Raw genomic sequence first — 18,742 nt, 5'->3', positions numbered from 1 at the left:
AAGCTTCAATCTGGAGACTGTAGGACATATTCAAGCTGTGCTTTCCTGAGCAGCATTATCTGAAACTTAAAATGGAAGGAGGGAAACTTAAGTTACTAATGTAATCTAAGTAGTAGGTAAATAAATAAACATGCAAGTAACAATAACAAATCCTGGAAAAGAGAGGGGTACCCAGCATGGCTACAATATCTCATCTAAAATGTTCCGTTTTCAACAACAAAATGATGACATATGCAAATAAATGGAAACATATGACCTGTATACCAGGGGGGATGCACACCACAGAAGCTGCTGGAAAAGTGACCAGATCTCGGATTTAAGAGATAAAAGCTTCAGAGTAGCTGTTTTAAATTTTTTAACAACAAAAGCAAATCATAATTAAAGAAGTAAAGCTAGATATTGTAGGTGGGAGAAAAGTTGTCCTGGGCTAAGAAATGACTTTAAATACAGTAACTTGAATCCATCAGAAATGTTTGAAAAGATGATTAATATATCAAAAATTATAACCATATATTTTCTCTCTTTCTCTCAGCTGTTTTAAAAGACAGACAATTATGTATAGTAATAATTATAACAACATATTTTTTGGTTTCTAACATTAGTAGAAGCAATATGTATAGAAATTATACCATAAATAGAGGTTAAGAAAATAAAGGTATATAGGAGTAACATATCTTACTGAAATTATGGTATTTAAAACCAAAGTTGGTGTAAGCCAGTGGTTCTCAAACTTTTTGAAGTCAAGGCGCATTTAAAATCCTACAAATAATTGTAGGTGCACTATATACAAATTTCTGAGAAATATGTTATAATAATTAAGTCAAATATTAAAGAAAAAAAAATCCAAGTGTGCTTTTATGGCAATTAAACAAAACAAATATGACAAAATTAAATTTATTCTGACATTAAAAAACATTTTTATGTTACCTTTTTTGAGTTATGCTTTTTAGAATTCTTAAAAAAGAGGGGTTAAAAAATTAAAAAAACAACAAAAAGTTATCTTTATATATATATAGATACATTCTTAGTAAGATTTAGTAAATTCGGCAGGTCCCAGAGTGAATGTATTAAGTTTTTTCATTCTTGTGTTTATGAGAAACATGAGCCTGATGTGTCCTAGTGATTTCTTCAATGTTTGGGCATATATTTGAAAGGCAAATTCTAATTTCTTTATCAACACATTGAAGAATTCTTCTCTTTTTACTCTTAATTGTGTTGAGTAAAAAAAAAACCCACCATATATATCATCTTAACTTTACACCAAACAAAGGATAGAAGAAACTTGACTCCAGTCTTTCCCAGGAACCTGGGGGGTAGTATAAACAATCCAGGTCCACAGCTTAACAGCCTTTTGCAACCTAATCAGGCAAGGGAGGTGGGGGGTTGGGCAGACAGTCAGTTTACAGACAATTCCCCACACCTCTGTCCCCCAAAAATCTAAACTCCAAAAACCCTGTTGGTTTTGTGGTCCCCAACAGTCACATATTTCTCTGGAATACCATAGGGTACACCTGGAAATCTTCTAGGGCACACCAGTGCGCGCTGGCGCACACTTTGAGAACCACTGGTGTAACCTGTAAAGTCATCTCTACAAAAACTCCATAGAAAGTGAAAAAAAGTCATTCAATCATTTAAGAAACTTAAAGTTTTATTAGAAAATATTTTCTTAATGTAAAAGAAAGCAAACAAGGCCTGACCAGCGGTGGCACAGTAAATAGAGCATCAACCTGTCACACTGAGGACATTCAAAACCCTGATGTCGTCAGTTTGAGCGCAGGCTCACTAGCTTGAGCATGTGATTTTAGCTTGGGCTTGGGATCACATACTTGCCTATGGTCGCTGGTTTAGCCCAAGGTCACTGGCCTGAGCAAGGGGTCACTGGCTCAGGACACCTCCCCCCCATGCCCTACCTCCAATCAAGACACATATGAGAAAGCAAACAGTGAACAACTAAGATGTCACAACTATGAGTTGATGCTTCTCATCTCTTTCCCTTCCTGTCTGTCTCTCACTAAAAAAAAGAAAAGAAAAGAAAACAATAAAGAAAAAGAGAGGAACAAAATAGATAAAGAAAAAATTGAAATGGTAGATTTAAATCCAAATATATAGAAGTAAGACAGAACATGAATGGATTAAACAAAATCCATTCAAAAGTCAGAGCATGTTGACTGGATTAAAAAATAGAGCAAGTTCAACTGCATGCTGTCTGTAAGACTCACTTTTTACTTTCAAAGATAAAAGTAGAGTAAATGTAAAAGCATAGAAAAATTATTTTATGCAAACTGTAACCTCAGAGAGATGAAGTGGTTATACTAATATGAAACAAAATAGGCTTTAGAACAAAGAATATAACTGAAGATAAAGAAGGGCTATTTATAATGATAAAATATAAAATAATAAAATAACCAATTCATCAATAAGATAGAAAAATTATAAATATGTGTGCAGCTAATAACAAAGCGTCAAAATATATGAAGCAAAAGCTTTATAGAAATGAGGGAAGATATTGACAATTTATCATTCTAATAGGTGGGGTGGTATCACATTGTGGTTTTTATTTTCATTTCCTTTATGATTAGTGATGCTAAGTATCTTTTCATATACCTGTTGGCCATTTGTATGTTCTTGGGAAAATATCTATTCAGATACTCTGCCTATTTTTTAAATCATATTTTTTTGTGTGTGAGTTTTATGAAGATATACCTCTTATGGAATATATCATTTGGAATATTTTTACCATTCTTTATATGGGTGAATTATATGACAAACTTATACTCAGAAGCTGTTAAAAATAAAAAATATTTTTAAGTGAAATAGATATTACTGATTCTATGAATGTTTAGTTCCAATATTTAAATATAGAAATGTACTTTTAAAAATAACAGTCTTAAAATGGCACAACTATACTTTCATTTAACTATTTCTTCAGATATATGTTGCTTAGAACCTTCTCACTATTCTACTTTGCTATTTTAAATGGCATCTGGATCATTACTCAAAAAGATTGGTGACCCCAAAATGAACATAATGGTCATGATTGATCAGGTTCCTTTCTTTACCTAGCCAGTATCTTTGTAAAGATACACTAATATGACCTTAGATTTCTTTTTCCCTTTCTAAATGCCCACAAAACAACCTTTAAGTTGTTAATTTTAAACTGTGGACCAGTCATGATCAGGTAACTCAGTTGGCTGGAACCTTGTCTTGATACGCCAAGGTTGTGGGTTTCATCACTGGTCAGGCAACATGCAAGAATCAACCAATGAATGCATAATACGTGGAACAAGAAATTGATGTTTATCTCTATCTTTTCTTCTCTCTCTCAAACCAATAAATAAATTACAAAAAAAAAAAGAAAATAACAAAAGTAAACTACGAACCAGAATCTGTATCAAACTCACCTTTACTAATTTATATAAATTTACATTTTTCTAGTTTTTGAAAATTGCTTACACATTCTTTTCCAATCTTCATGGATTCTCAGAGTTTTTGGATTATATTTTAGGTATCTCAGTAACCTTGAGCTTATTGAGAATATAGATTGTTCTTTTATAAGCTTTTTACTTCAAAAATTTGACTCCAGTTTTGTCTCACTAATGTTTGTTCTATATCATCTATATATCTGTTTAATGTGTCTATCAATCATCCATCCATCCATTTATTTTTTTATTTACCTTGAAGCTCATTTTCTTTGAGAGTTAAAAGAAGTTGATGAATTTGACTTTTGCTCTTTCATTTATAATCATTGTTTAATCAATGCCAAATTGAAGGTCTATCTTTCTTTTACCTTTTCCTTCAGAAAATAACTTTGAAATCTCCCTTTGTGTTGATTAACTAAAAATATGAATTTAAATGTTGCTTCCCAGTGGTGGGATTCAAATAATTTAACAACTGGTTCTCTGCCCTAGTTTCCATTTTAAGTATAAAAATATATATACCAAAAGGTAGTTTATTATTTCATTCATTTAATACTTAAATAAGACCAATTAAAAGAAGTACACAAAACTAGATTGTTATAACAAAGAGTTTTAAAATATTAATGTAAAGATATTAAATAATACCTGAGAAAAATAATAAAGCTGTTATTTAAGATACTTCCATATTGCTTCTTGGTTGGCATCCTTATTTGCAACTTTTTTCACCTATGGACGGAATGAACATTGGTACAGGCACTTAGAATATGCTGTTGCGCAGATGAACGTTATAGAAGAGTAAAGAATCTAAATTTATGATTTTCACATTGAGCAGCTGCCCAGGTGCCCACCTTAGAGAGAACACTGATTACAAGTGCCACTTTAACCAGCAGTTCGCTGAACTCAATGGAATTGGTTCTTCCCAACCGGTGCGAACTGGCTGGATCCCACCACTGGTGCTTTCTCTTTTCTATAGCATTTTATAAGTATAAAGTCACGTGTTACTTAGTGACAAGAATATGTTCTAAGAAATGCTTCATTGGATGATTTCATCCTTGTTCAAATATCATAGAGTGCATTATACAAACATAGATGCTATAGCCTCCTCCATACCTAGGCTACATGGAAAAACCTACTACTCCTAGGCTATAAACCTGTATAGCAGGGGTCCCCAAACTTTTTACACAGGGGGCCAGTTCACTGTCCCTCAGACCATTGGAGGGCTGGACTATAAAAAAAACTATGAACAAATCCCTATGCACACTGCACATATCTTATTTTAAAGTAAAAAAAAAAAAAAAACGGGAACAAATAAAACATTTATAATAAAGAACAAGTAAATTTAAATCAACAAACTGACCAGTATTTCAATGGGAACTATGCTCCTCTCACTGACCACCAATGAAAGAGGTGCCCCTTCCGGAAGTGCGGTGGGGGCCAGATAAATGGCCTCAGGGGGCCGCATGTGGCCCGCGGGCTGTAGTTTGGGGACCCCTGCTGTACAGCATGGTACCGCACTGAATACTTTAGGCAGGTAAACACAATATAAGTATTTGTGTATCTAAAAATACTTAAGCATAGAAAGGATACTGTATACATAGAGCATAAGAGATAAACAAAAATGCTACATCTGTATAAGAGATAAAAAATGCTACATCTGTGAATAGAGCTTGCAGGACTGAAGTTACTCTGAGCGAGTCAGTACGTGAGTGGTCAGTGAGTGGAAGGCCTGGCACGTTACTGTACACCACTGTAGATTCTATAAACGTTGTACACTTAGGCTACACTACATTAATAAAAAATATTTTCTTTAATAATAAATTAACCTTAGCTTTTCATCCTTTTTACTTTATAAACTTTTAAATTAAAACTGTTGATTCTTTTGCAATAACATTTAGATTAAGGCACACATTATACAGCTGTCTGAAAATATTTTATTTCTTTATATTTTTATTCTAAAAGCTTTAATATATTTATTTTGTTTTACTTTTTAAACTTTTTTTGTTAAAAATGAGGACACAAACATACACTTTAGCCTGGGCCTACGGGGGGTCAGAATCACCAATCTGACTCTCCCTGCAAAGTCTTCAGGGCCAATGTTGAACACACAGAGAGCTGTCATCTGTAATCATGAGGTTGTCTTCTGGAATATCTCTTCAAGGACATGCCTGAGGCTCCTTTTGAGGAGACATCACAGTCTTTTCAGAAATATGTTCAGGGTAGTTTGCTTGGTTTGTGTCTTTTTTCATTGTTGAAGATTTGCTTGCAGGCAAAACCCTGTGCCAAGGAGTGCCCCAGACACCGCAGTGAACTCACAAGGGCCAGAACACTGTGGGATCTTTTAAACTTTCCAGGTAAACACGATCAGAGTTGGCATTTATTGGACATTGTGTTAGCTACTGGCTAGAAGTGGTTCACAGTTGCAACAGCAAATCATGCTACCTTTCTTTCAGTGTCATATATCATACAACTTTCATTTTGTCAGTTGTGATAAAAAGCAAATGTGATGTGAAAATTGATGTGGAACAAGAAATGAAGATGGCAATATGTAATCTGATTCCAAGGTCTGAGAAACTGTGCGGTGTCCAGCAGGTACGCACAGACCATTAGCTGGTATTGAAGCTGAGAATGAAATAAACGTATCATTTAATCATTCATTTTATGTGTATTATTTTTTCAGGCAAGTAATAAATTGTTATGACATAAATACTTTCCAAGTGTTTGAATGATTTTCTTAAACTGAACTGTTAGCTTTTTCTGTGTGCTTGTTTGTTTGCCCAAGAGTGCCATGAAAAATTACTGAGACATTACGAGCACTGAAAACCAAGAAAGAATAGGGTCCTCTGGCCTAATGCAATCAAATATAAAATATGTTTGACTTTTCCACTTTTCCATGTAGCTAAGCACTCCACAGCTGCTTTATTTTTATGTTAATTCCTTTGTTCTCCTTTATATATGTAATTGAGAGATTATTTTTATACAATCTAAGTACAATAAAATCTTTCCATTGTGCTTTTTTTTTTTTTAGTAATAAGAGGAGTGGAGGCAGACAGACTCCCTTGACTGGGATCCACCCAGCAAGCCCACTGAGGGCGATGCTCTGACCATCTGTGGCCACTGCTCCATTGCAACCAGAGCCATTTTTTAACACCCGAGGCAGAGGCCATCATGGAGCCATCCTCAGCAACTAAGGCCAACTTACTCCAGCCAGTTGAGCCATGGCTGCAGGAGGCGAAGAGAGAACGAGAGAGAAGGGGGAGGGGTGGAGAAGCAGATGGTTGCTTCTCCTGTGTGCCTTGACCTGGAATTGAACCCAGGACTTCCACATGCCAAGCTGATGCTCTACCACTGAGCTGACCTGGCAGGACCCAATTGTGTTTCTTATAAAACACCAAGGGAGTTTCGACATACTGTTGTTACCTTTGGATTAAGTTAGTCACCTCACCACTATTGGCTTTGACCTCCTCATCTGTGAAATAAGAGCATGGATTATTTCATATCCTCAGTCCCTTTTTAATCTAGCAGTCTGTGATGTTACAACCCTGGGAGATTCTTGAAATATAATGGCAGGGTCATCTAGATGGCCTCATGGTTTAAGTGAGATCTCTCTGTCTGGAAGCAATGTTTAGATACATGTGCATAGGTTGCACTGATGCAGGTATTTCCAAAATAAAGGATACTGCTGGGAACCCTTGGATAAGTAGGTGCTGACACCTAGTGTTGGTCAAATAAGTTTGTAAATATGATATATAGGTTTGCTCGCTTATAGTTTGCATTGGGTGTGGGGGACAGGCTGTAAGCAGGCAGAGTTGTTATACCCTAAGGCTTAGTTTGAAGACAGCCTTTCCCACCCTAAGTGATTTTGTATCAGAGACTTCCTTGTTTGTATGTTGGATTAAAAGTTTTGATTTCTACAGTATAAAATGGTGCAGACCGGGAGCTTGCTCTCTCTCTCTAGGTTCCTGAGATAAGCATTAGAGGGGAAAGCAGAGAAAGGTCACATGGAGGAGAGGAGAGGCAGCCAAGATGGCAGAGTGCTGAAGGAGAAGCCAGTTTGTGCAGAGAGAAGGAGATAGGGAACAGAGGTGAATAAGGCTGTTGAGGTAGACACCTTTGATTCTAGGAAACTCGGATAAGTCAGTATTTTTGTGAGCACTGAATGAGTGGGTTTTGGAGCCCAGTGTGTGTTTTTACTTGCTTGCTGGGTGCAAACTAGGATTAAAGATGATGACCCACCAGTTTTTGGCTCCGTAGTTTCATTACCATCTGTCCGAATCAAATGTGAACCTGTGATGGTGGCCATGGCTACTGGCTTTACACCTAGGTACCTAACATTAGGATTACCTGGACATAGTGGAGTAGACAATTTTTATTTTAATTTTGCTTGAGTCTTGGAGCTGGAGAAAGAGCATAGTGGAAGAAAATTATAGCATTGTAAAGAGCCATATACTTAGAACTCAGTCCTGTTCTTTGATATGTCCTGAAATTCACATCATACATATGAAGAAAAAGTTCAAAACCATTTTCCTTAGATACTTAAATGCAAAATCCCAGGATATTTCCTTTAGAGAGGTAAATTATGCATGCAGAAAGAGTTGGCTCTCTAGATATTTATGGAGATAGAAAGGTCTCTGATTTTACTTTTCTAATATTGCAGTTGCTGCTTTTATGCATGAATAAACTGTTAATTACAATTCTGAAGATACCTTTATCATCCTGTCAGTGCTATTTAATGCAATATTGAATGCTTTCTCAGATTTTTATTTTGAAAGAGTGCTCTGCTTATACGGAGCATGCATTTTCTTTCATGCCCGTGCCTGTCACCTCCTTTCACTCTTTTATTCTTTGAATAGTTCTCTCGTGCCTTCTGTGTATTGTATTAATATCTGTCACTTACAGCTTCTTTTATCCTTTTTATCTCTATCTTCTCGGTTCCTCTGTGGGCTGAACTTTAAATTATTTTCTCTCTTTTATTTTCCTCACTCTGCAGTTTCTCACTGATGTTTTCCTCTCAGCACTGTAACGTATTGTTCCTTGCAGAACCCTTCCTGTTGCTATGTTCATTTATTTTCCAGTAATCTTTATTAGATCTTTTCCTTTGTAATTTTTTCCATTCTTTTTAATCCCCTTTTGTGCATATTCTTGTTTAACGCTTAGTCTGCCTGCTCTCTGATCTTCCTTTGACAATGTTATGACAATTTCCTCTCATCATCTTTAATTTTTTTCTTGATGTCTTAGAAATATGATCTCCCAACTTTCCTTTTACTATTGCTGATTCTTTTCCTCTGTCCCACCCCTCACTCTTGACCTTACAGTTTTAAATAACTTATTCTCTTAGGTAATTTCTTTGCCTCTCCTACCTCCCTTTATTTGGAATTTGTTCCTCCAAGATGACTGGCTACTCAGAATGGCTTTGTTATTTAAAGGAGGATCCAATTGATGTTCTGTCATACCAGTGAGCCTGACAGATGACAAACTGAGAGGCAGAGCTGTAGGCCACCTATGGGGGTGGAAAGACGTTTTAAATTACATTAAGTTGCAAGGTTTCATAGGTCACTAGTTAGGTTATATACATTAAATGGTTTTCTTTGTTGACCCAAGGAAATACAGTTGTCTAATGGGATCCTGGTATCTCGCAGACTTTCTTTCTCTCCATTAAAAACTGAAGTCCAAGATTCTAACTCAGACATAAATCCTATACTGAACGTGAAGACTGTCTTCTATAGCTTCTGTGTGCGCTAACTTGAGATGGGGTGAAAATGGGGAACAGACAACTTGTTACATTCTGTTTCTGAGACTTGGGTGCTAATTTTGTGTGGAGTGAAATAAGTATTAAGCCTATTCATCTCCTCCTGTAATATAATGGTCCCTGAATAATGCATTATTATTTAGTAGTAATGGATTAAAGAGTACTCTCCTAGTAAGGCATTTACCATTTTGCTTGCCACTTCTAGGTGAAAATGATTAATTTCGTATACTGTTCTTTAGGATGGGATGCTCAAAAAAGGACGGCCATGGATCACGGGGCCCAGAAAGCTGATCCCGCTGCTCTTGGATATGAGTGTTGGGTATTAAGGACAGGAAATCTTTGCTGTTGGTCATAAGGTAGCTGCTGTGGAGCCTCTCCTCTGACCACAGGGCACTGCAGGCAGAACATCCTTTTAGTGGTAACGTAAGTAGCTAGAATCAGGGAGAGGCACAAACGGGGTGACAGAGTAGCTAACAGCAGACAAAAACAATAAGTGCTAGTTTCATTCACATACATTTTCTCAGTTCTTGCAGAGATCCTTGCATATAGGCATTATCATATCCATTTTCCACATGAGAAAAAAACTAAAGTTTAAAGATATGAAATGATGCCGCAACATTACCCAGGGAAGAGTGAGCATGAGAACCAAGGTTCTAGGGTGCCAGTTCATGCCCACATTCTTCCCACTGCAGTGTGTTGCTTTTAGTTTATTTTTTCCAATGTTCCCTAGAATGAGTTCTAAACACATAAAGTACTTCATGTGAATAATCACATTTAACCTCAGGACTTCTTAAAGGAAGTGATTTAAAACTTAGATGAAGTCTAACCCACCCACCATTCTTTTAATACTGTTTCTGTAAATGATGACTTGTACATTCACATGTAGTTACAGTTAAACAACCTGTTTGCTTGAAGGATTCTAGAAGCTAACCTCAAAGGAAGCAGACTCCAATCTTCAGGCATTTCGGCTCCAGATTTGTGCACCTTTAACTGACATAAACAAGACCACCAGACCATCTGAGATGGTTGTCGGAGCAGACTGTGCTGGCTCTCTCCTGGCACCCTCAAAGAGAGCTCACAGCTGCTCCATCCCTCTGGTTTCTTTTTTCTGCCTTCCCTTTCCCTGCCCACAAGCTCATAAAACCCCTGCCAGTGGCACTGAGATGTTAAGATGGTTTTTATGACAAGAGTTTCCCATCTTCTCATGCTGCCAGCTTTTGAATAGACTGAAGTTTCCTTCCATCAGTTCCTGTCTCTTGATTATTGGCTTTCAAGTGGCAGGCAGCCAAACCTGGGTTCAGTATCAAAGTCAACTGAACAAAGAATAGAGGAATTTCAACCAGATAAAGAATAGAATAGTCACAGAGGCCTGAAGATGAGAAAGAGGAAGTCAAAACAAACAAACAAAAAAGTCCCCAGATTTGCTAAAATATAGATTTTGAGAGAGTGAGGCTAAGGGGGAGATCTGGGAAAGGTAAGTGTCAGATCATCAAGACATTTTAGCTTACAGTTAAGAGTTGTTACTTTTGTCTGTAGAAGATGAAAAGGTAATAGAAGTCTTAAACAAAGGATGAATATCATCACATATGTAATTCAAGAAAATACTTTCCTTGGAAGAACAGAGATACCAGTATGATACAGAGTTCCCTCAGTGCTGCCATTGAGTGATTTGTCATGTGCATTTTTACCTTAGATAATGTTAATAAAGATACTGTATTCACCAACAACAAAAATAGAGACAGCTGGCTGATTTCCAGCAGCTGGATTTACCCCGCCAATATTTAGAGGTAATATAGTATATATCTATACTCATAAATATGAATAAAACTTAAAATTATAATACTTGGGTCTAAATTCTAACTCTGTCCTCTGTTGACAGAGTTGTTTAATTCTGTGAGGTCTCTTACTGTTCATGTATTAGATAATGCTAACAGAATACCCATCTTTACAATATAATTGTATAAATTTAATATATGATAAAATAGCTAATACAATACAAAACTCCAGTTAAATGCATTATAGGAATAATCATCTTGTGAGCACACAATGTATTTGACATCCAATCACCACCTTATCACAAAGGAAGCCATTGCAGTGGGAAGAGTGTTTCATGGTATCACACAGCGTATCTTACAGCACTCTGAAAATGGAGACTCTAGCAGGGAGTGAGTCTACCTTAAAAAAAAAAAGAGAGAGAGAGAGATAAGGAGAGAGGTTTAAAATACCACTCATCACCAAAGGAGGCACCGAGAATGTTGACCTTACAGAATAATGTGACTACCACAGTGAACACAAAGAAAGACACCAAGTATTCCAGTATTGAATTAGCTACAACATTCCATAATCACTACCAGTATTTTAGTGGTTATATTAGAGAAAAGTAACTCGTTCTGTTTAAAACATGTGAAAAAAAGTTGACTCTTAAGGAATTCATCCTGTACAAGTATATAAATCTCATTGGCAGGGGCCTTGATACAAGAAGTTGACTCCCTGGCATATAGGCAATAAGAAACAGAGGCAGATAAAGATTTAGATGGTCTCAGAGCGATTCCCATTGCAACCCTGATTGAGTGGTGCTTCTGTCCTGGTGAGAAGGACTTGGAGAGTGACAAAAACGAAAACCCAAACAAAACCCAAAGTGAAGGATTATATTCATTTTATATTACTACCTTTCATATTACCATTTCAGAATATGGGGTTATTTATTTCTCAAAACATTTTATCAACTTTGAAAAGTTGTACAGTAAAGAATCTTTTCAAGAGGAGGAACTGGGAGAACCATTGGGGTAATAAAATATATTTTTATGAGGCTGGTGGTTATATAGGTCTATACATATGTAAACATTAATCAAGCTGCACATTTAAAATTTATATATTTAATATAACTTTAGAATCATTTTAAAACAAGATCACTCCCTATAGTATTAAATGGATAGCTAGTTAGTTTAATGAATTAAATTTACTTATTAGAGTCAAGATTTAGATGCTCAAATAAGCTAAATTGAATCAGGCAGTTCTCTGCAACACCCATCCAGCATTGCAGGGATCTTGTTTATGGAGGCCATTTATTATATGCGGCTTAAGTGTCTGTTTGTTGCCGATAGTTTATTGGTTGCTTGCATAACTGTACTAGCCAATAGGGTGAAGTTGCACATGGCTGAACGCAAATTAGGTCAGGGGGAAGGTGAACATTTGTTTGCATTGGCAATCATCTGTTTTACATAAAAACTATGTCTTAATGTAATTTCTTTTAAGAATGCCTCCTAGAAAATACAGCACTGAAGAGGAGAGAAAAGGAGTTTAAAGCTGCACAAAAACGGCTTTCTGGACAAAAAGAAACCACTGAGCAGAGAAAGACAAGGCTTGTTTCAGTCGCAGAGCAAATGCATCTTTCTCGGCAAAATGAGACTGATGAGCATAGAGAAACAAGGCTTGCCTCAAATGCAAGACAAAAAAGCCTGTCTTGACAAAACGAGTCCCTTGAACAAAGGCAGGAGAGAAATGCAAAAAAAACGACAGAGTAATGCTGACCGAAACGCAAAAAGGATTAAAACAGTTTCAAACGGAAAAACTTTAATTTTTGAGCATTCCTCTGGTGACATGAATATTAAATGTGAACACTGTCAGTCCTTAACTTCAAGTTAGAAACTAATAGATTTGACTGTGGCAAGAAAGAATTTTCTGAATGTTGCAAGTACGGAAACATTGTAGTTCCACTAATTGAGAATTATCCACCAATTAAGCAAGTAGAAGGGGGAAACCCCATGGGGCACAAAGCAAAGGGGCATCCTCACTGCCTGCCCTGGGTAATTCAGTTTGAATTAGCAGACACCTTTGCACAGATCATTTTAATTACAATTTATAATATCTAGAACAGCGGTCACTTCGTATGACCGCCAGACTTTCTAGTATATATATATATATATATATATATATATATATATATATATATGAGAAGAAAAGACATACTGTGGCCTTGGATCTTCCTCTTTCTATTTCTCTTTGCCCAGACTTTCAGCATTTATTGAGAGCTAGTAACCTTTTCTCAGCATCTCATAATGCTGCCTCCTCTTACCTATGCCCAGCTTTCCACTTCTCTGTTGAACTTGGTCCTTAAGAGAGTATGCACACTTGTGCTTGTGATTAAGTTGCTGCTACACACATCTTCAAGTACCTGAAAGCACAGGCAGCCTCTAGGGCCCTTGAGTCCTAGTGCAAAGTCTTTCACACTCCATGACAGGGCTCCGTTTCCTGGAAAGTCTTCTCTTTCTTGGGCTCTGCTGAAGCCTACTCAAAGCCAGCGCATTGTGTATGTTATTGACAGATTGGATGGAGAGAGAAGATGACAAGGAGGAATGGGGAATTGCTTCTGCCTGTAACAACAGAACCATGTGGAAGGAGAACTCTGGTAAAATGACCAAGACACTGTTCATTACCGAAACCAGCCCCGCAGCCACTTATAATAGGGTAATTCATGATATGAATTATTTCAGATTCTTCCAGAAACTCCCCAAATTTTAACTTTACATTACTTAAGTATTTCTTGAGGTTTTATCATGATGCAACAAAAATTTATATTGTATCTGTAACACCATTGAGCCTCTAGGCAGCTTTAGAGTGAAACATAAACTCTAACATATAAACTAATTAGAGAAAATCCTTCTCACCCAACCAGAGCTAAAGAAGGAATACAAATGTACAGTAAATGTTTCAAGTTTAATATAGAAGGATTGGAAAAGTAGGTTTACAGTGGTGAGTATGTAAAATAGAGTTTATTCTTCTTTATTATTTACTAATGATTGTATTAGTTTCAGTACAAACAACTATAAGCTTACTTTTCACCTTCTGTTATTAGCAAGGAAGGCATAAATATAAAATAACTATACTCATACTGGGGAAAAAAGCTTGAGAAAAAAGTAGTGCCCTCCTCTTCCTGGATGACAATGAACTTTTTAGGAATTATCTGGTGGCAAACATAGAAGTCACTGCAGAGGAAATGATTGATGTCTTGGGATTGTGTAGCAGTAGGGTTGTTTCTGGTCTTCTTTCTGCTAAGCAGATACTAAATGGTCTTAGAGCAGAGGACAGAGTGGGTTCTGGGTGCAGACTGCCTTAGCTAGTTAGTTTTTGTAGTCACATTCTTGAGTAGACCACTGAATTTAGAAACATCACTTAGCTCTTTGACATCTAGTTTCCCCATATTCTAAAGAATGCACCTGCATCTTCCCACCTAACAACAAAAGTCTGAGCCATTTCATTTTAGTTTTTAAGAAAAGATATGGTTGATGACCAAACTTTGTAATGAAACTAATGACCATTTCATGTCAAATGCATCCATGTACTATTGTTCTAAGCAGTCCTGAAAGAAGGATTGCCTCCTTTTCTTCTTCATCATATTGTAACTGGGAAGTTTTCATTTTCAAAAGTTGTGTATGGCCATTCATTTTCATTCATTCCATATCTATTGAACTTTTTCTAATGCTAGGTGCTAGAAATAGTGATAAAAATAGATAAGATGCCTGACCAGGTGGTGGCGCAGTGGATAAAGTGTCGGACTGGGATGTGGAGGACCCAGGTTCGAGACCCTGAGGTTGCCAGCTTGAGCGCAGGCTCATCTGGTTTGAGCAGAGCTCACCACCTTGGACCCAAGGTCACTGGCTCGAGCAAGGGGTTGTTCAGTCTGCTGTAGCCCCATGGTGAAGGCACATATGAGAAAGCAATCAATGAACAACTAAGGTGTCAAAACGAAAAACGAATGATTGATGCTTCTCATTTCTCTCCATTCCTGTCTGTCCCTGTCTATCCCTCTCTCTGACTCTCTCTCTATCTCTGTTAAAAGCAAATAAATAAATAAGATTCTGCTCTTGTAAAACTTATATACTGGTAATGAGGAAATAGACATATTAAACAAAGAAATAAAAAAGATAAGCAAGATAACTTTAAGCAATAAAAAGTGTTCTAAAAAGTAAACCTAAGCCTATGATAGAAAATGAGGCAGATGGTGGCATTCCTCTTTATAAAGGGAATTCTGGGAAGTCTTCAACATTATTTATACTCATGGATTTTTGGTGCATAATGTACTCACACAGGTGCTTTGGAAATTTTATTGAAATATCAATAGTTTCTACCTCTTTCCAAACTTATTTGCCTTATTTAGAAAATACTATCAAATATTGTTAACTTATCTATGGTTCATTTCCTGACATTTAATTATTTTTTACCAAATCATTTACTTGAATAATGGGAAATAATGTAAAGGGATTTTAGAAATGTTTTCTCATGATATAATTATTTTCTTGGTAATAACAAAAAGTCCCTCAGTAAATAGAAGAAATTAAAAAACACACTTGAATTTTACAATTTTCATTGTAAAAATGATAAAAACAAAAAGAAGTAGAGCTATAATTTATTGATCACCTGTTAAAGTCAAGCTTTATTTGGTATTGAGATATTTTTTTCTGAGCTGTACAATAACCTTGCAAAGGAAGCATCATGCTCATTTCATAGGTAAGGAAACAGGGTCAGACAGTTTTGTGGTTTGCTCAGATCCACACAGGAGGCAGTTGAGAGGTTTTTATTTTCCCTGTCACCAAATAACATGGTATCTTTTCCAACACCAGCAACCAATCTTCCAATTCTCTGACATCAACTGGGTGACCTATAGTTCAGCTCAATTTTGATAGTAACTATCCTGACCCCCTCAATCTCACAAGACTTCCCTTAGTTCAGATACCAATTGCATACGGAGTGCCCATGCTACCCATAATTCTGCTCAGCTATTTACAAAGTTGGGTTTCCCCCTGACTACCTTCTCAAGTTCAATAATTTGCTAGAATGACTCACAGAACTCAGGAAAGAGATTTAATTATTATTACTGGTTTATTAGCATACCCGGTTGCTTAAAAAGAACCTAATAGAAGAGATACAGAAGGCAAGATGGGAAAGCTGTGTGGATGGTGAGCTTGCATGTCCTCTCTAGGTGCACCACCACGCCAGTGTTTCACAACCTGGAGACTCTCTGAACACTGTCATTTATGAGGTTGTGTCTCCATTTCATTAGGTAGGCATAATTTAAACTTTTGGCCATTGATGATTGAATTTAACTTCCACTCCTTTCTCCCTTCCTTAAAGGTCAGGAGGTGGGGCTGAAAGTTTTAATCAAGGCTTGGTCTTTCTGAGGATCAGCCCCATCTTGAAGCTGTCTTGGGACCCTGATGAGAGTCACCTCATTGTCTGAACTCCGGTGTGGGTAAAAGATGCTTGCTATAAATAACAAAAGATGTTTCTACTACTCCTATTACCTAGGCAATTCCCAAGTACTGAGGATCAGGAGCTATTTTCCAGGAACCTGTGACAAAGACCAAATACATATTTCCTCTGATCCCATAGGGGTGGACATGGGAACTGTAGCTAAATACTTCTTCCTACTCTCTTTGCTAAGTGGAAGGTTAAAAAAAGCATTTTTAACACATAAATATTGTGTTGTGCCTACTTCCACTACTAAAAAGAGATTTATACACTAATTGGAAGCTCATTAATTACCCAAAGCTAGGTGCACGCAAGTAGCATACTACCTCAAAACATAGTGGCTTAGAACAACATTTATTTTCTTACAGTGTATCTATGGGTCAGGGTTCCAACACAGCTTAGGTGGGTCTTCTGTTCAGGGACTCCTACTGATGTGATCAAGGTGATACCTGGGGCTGAACTCATCTCAGTGATCCACCCGGGAGGATGCTTTTTCCTGCTCATTCACATGGCTGTTGTAGTTTGTTGGATCAGTGCCTCAATTTTCACTGTTTGTTGCCCAGAGTTCACTCTCAGGTCCTTTCCACATGGGGCTCTTTATAGAGCAGCTCACAATATGGCAGATTTCTTCTTCAGAGCAAACAATAAGAGCCAGAAAGAGAGAGTGTGTAAGTAATGAAAGTCCGTCTTTTACAACCTAATCTCAGAAGTCACTTTTGCCACTGTGATTTTACTGTATTTTTTTAGAAGAAAGTTACCAGCCCATATTCACTACCAGCAAGCAGAGATCTTTGGGAGTCATCTTACTTACAAAAGTCTGTCTACTCTGTCATCCAACTTACCGCCAGTAGTTCTGTAAGGCTTGATGAGCCAATCTCATTTCCATATACAGAGACAATGGGTGTTGAGAGACAGTCATGAGGAGGGTAACATCATTAAGACAGGCCTCGGGATGCAACCTGCCTTTTTTTGCTTCTACACGTACTGCCTACTTAGAGCTGATAATTAGGCAAATGGTGCCCAGAAATGCTGACCTGACTCCATTTGAAAACTTTTTATTTTCTCTTCAGTTGAACCCAAGCAGACAAAAAAACTCTAAGAAACCTTCCAAGTACCTTCCAGGGTGCATGAATTTCCCTTAAAAATTGCAGATTATCTAGTGATTTTTTAAGAGTGTATGCTTTGGCCTGACCAGGCGGTGGTGCAGTGGATAGAGCGTTGGGCTGGGATGCGGAAGGATCCAGGTTCGAGAACCTGAGGTCACCAGCTTGAGCGCGGGCTCATCTGGTTTGAGCAAAAAAGCTCACCAGCTTGGACCCAAGGTCACTGACTCGAGCAAGGGGTCAGTCAGTCTGCTGAAGGCCCGCGGTCAAGACACATATAAGAAAGCAATCAATGAACAACTAAGGTGTTGCAATGCGCAAGGAGAAACTAATGATTGATGCTTCTCATCTCTCCGTTCTTCTCAGTCTGTTCCTGTCTATCCCTCTCTTTGACTCTCTGTCCCTGTAAAAAAAAAAAAAAGAAAGAAAAAAGAGTGTATGCTTTGTATTATACCTAATGTGTGCTCACACTAGACTGAATTCTGAGGTTTTAACAACAAATTCATCTGAAGCCTTTGCCATTCCACTCCTTTTTTCAAGGAGTCAGAGTATTTTCCAGAATTTGATAGTTTTCCACCCACCACCGCAGGGTTTGGAAAGAAAAATGTAAGAGCTTTCTATTCCATCTACACAGTCAAATATCCTCCAGCTGATGTAATTACACCACATTCTTCTGCTTGACTTTGACCTTTGTCTCTCTATCATTCTTATCCTGAACCCAGAAAGTAAAATAAAACTGACATAGTATTTCAGGAAACAATTCTACACAGTCCTAAGCCTTTCTCTTTTCTCCTTTAGCAATGTAGCAGGGTAATTACATCAAGAAAGCTATTGAGGGATTAAAAAACAACAACAACAAAGAAATAATGGAGGACCAAAATCCTAGAGGGGTTATAAATTAATTGTCATTTGTTTCTCAAAGTCTCTTAAGATTTTTGAAAAAAAGTCTGCTCCTAATGAAGTCCATAAAACAATTTAAAGAGAAAGAAATTCTTAAAAGACCATTTAGACATTGATTTCTTCACATTTTTCAGGTCCCTACACTGGGCTGTTCAGCACTCTCTGGGCATTAGGGTTATGGAGTTGAACAAGATAAATCCCTGAAGTGTAGGAGCTCTATACCAGTGGGGCAAGGTTTTAAGAACAATAATAACTACAACAACACACACAATAAGAAAATCTAGAAATGTGTTTTGTGGTTTTTTTCTAAAAAATGTCCCAGGTATTAA

Source organism: Saccopteryx bilineata, chromosome 6 (genome assembly GCF_036850765.1).
Source record: "Saccopteryx bilineata isolate mSacBil1 chromosome 6, mSacBil1_pri_phased_curated, whole genome shotgun sequence".
In the NCBI taxonomy this organism is placed as follows: domain Eukaryota; kingdom Metazoa; phylum Chordata; class Mammalia; order Chiroptera; family Emballonuridae; genus Saccopteryx; species Saccopteryx bilineata.
The sequence above is the reverse complement of the archived record's forward strand: the minus strand, read 5'-3'. Positions refer to the sequence as shown.